We start from the raw sequence: 1,830 nt of genomic DNA, 5'->3' as shown, positions 1-1,830 counted from the left end.
TTTTTTCAAAGAGGGCCAATAAGTATTGGGAGACGGTGTCATTGCAATCTTGTCCCCTTTGTAAGAGAGAACAGAGATCTTCCCATATCTTTACATCTATATTAATAGTGAAATTGGTCTATATACTTATCTACTAATATGGGTCCTGGTTTTAACAGCACTAAAATCTTGGCTTTCTGCATTGATTGAAAACACATCTACTTTTATTTGCAGTGTAAACTTATACACTCAAGGCGTATGATATTATCCATAAGGTCTTCTTGGTTACTTGTGAATCAACTCATAGGAAATGGACCCTTGTGATTGACTTCTAATAGGATTGTCTTATTTGGAAACTTTGGGTCTCATTATCACATTAACGCCTGGGCCTATAGACTATCTCTGGTGGGAATGTCTGAGACTGACAGCAACATCAACAAACCTATGTCCTTACCCTCAGGGCAAGCATGAAAACTTTGATTTCCCTTCGACTGGGCAAGTTTGCTAATCCTATTAATATTTGTGAGTTTGGATGTTTGTGGGTTTGTGTGTTTGGATGTTTGGATGTTTGTTCCTCAATCACGCAAAACTCGCTCAACCGATTTGGCTGAAATTTTCCACAAACATAGTTACTACACTCGACTGAGTAATAGGCTACTTTTCGTCACAATAGCGCACATACGTTTTTCCCAGGACCCCCACAAAACCCAAACTCACATCACTATCTCTGCAATCTCACACACTTTGGACCATAGCAAGCCACAAAATTCATATTACCCTCTACAGCAGAGGTCAGCAACCCCTGGCACACGTGCAAGAGTGGCACTCCTGCCATATTTCACTGGCACGCCAGCAGCACAGGACCTGCAAGAGTTAAATGAAGTCCGAGTCTCTTCAGTGCTCTGCTAGAGCTGAGGCATAAGAACACTCCCCTTTGAGAGGGGTGCAGGAAACCCAGGAGGTGGAGCTTAATCGCTCAGGTCTCTGCCTGCTATAGTGGTCTGCATCCTGCAAACATTCCCCGAGGAGGAGAGGAAGCTGCTAGCAAAGTGAAACTGAAAAACACACAGGTACATAGGATTACTGTTCTCATTAATGTCAGGAATTTGGGGTTATTAGTTTAGTGTTAGTAACTCCATGTGCCTCACATTAATAGGAATAAACCCCATCATGTCCCTCATATTAACCCCTGTGTGCCCCATGTAAAGGTTACTAATATGTGAGACATATGGAGGTACTAATAAAGGACCTCAATAATGAAGATACTTAATTATTACCTCCAAGTCTCTCACATATCAGTAACTCTTACACAAGGGTTAATGTGAGGGACATGATGGGGTTAATTGCTATTAATAAGAGGCACATGGAGTTACTAAACTGTCATGCACAGGGCCAGACGTTATGTGGCTTGCTCAAGAGTATCCTGTGCCCAAAATGTACGTGTACTGGCAGAAAATAACACATCATACAATGTCGTATATCCAAGTATATTCACTTGAAATACCTCTGTCCCAAAGACACTATGTGCAGTATATAACAACACCGTATAGCAGCTGAAATACAAATTACATTCATCACAAAAGTCTCATGTGCTCTCAGAATTACAGAAAAAACAAGATACAAAGTTACATTTCATATCCCATACCTTATACACAGTACGAAAACCTTACCCGCGCCTGTTTACCCACTTCTACAATCACCGCAGACGAAGTCGCGGGTACCAGCTAGTGGCATACATAATTCTGATATGTAATCAACTGTACACATATGTTACAAACTAGAGGTACACTTTAAGGCTAAATTATGTAGGTAATAATTGTTGGTGGCAGATACTGTTTTTGGGTCTATATT

The sequence above is a fragment of the Leptodactylus fuscus genome, chromosome 7, assembly GCF_031893055.1.
Source record: "Leptodactylus fuscus isolate aLepFus1 chromosome 7, aLepFus1.hap2, whole genome shotgun sequence".
Taxonomy (NCBI): Eukaryota; Metazoa; Chordata; class Amphibia; order Anura; family Leptodactylidae; genus Leptodactylus; species Leptodactylus fuscus.
Note: the sequence above shows the minus strand (reverse complement) of the source record.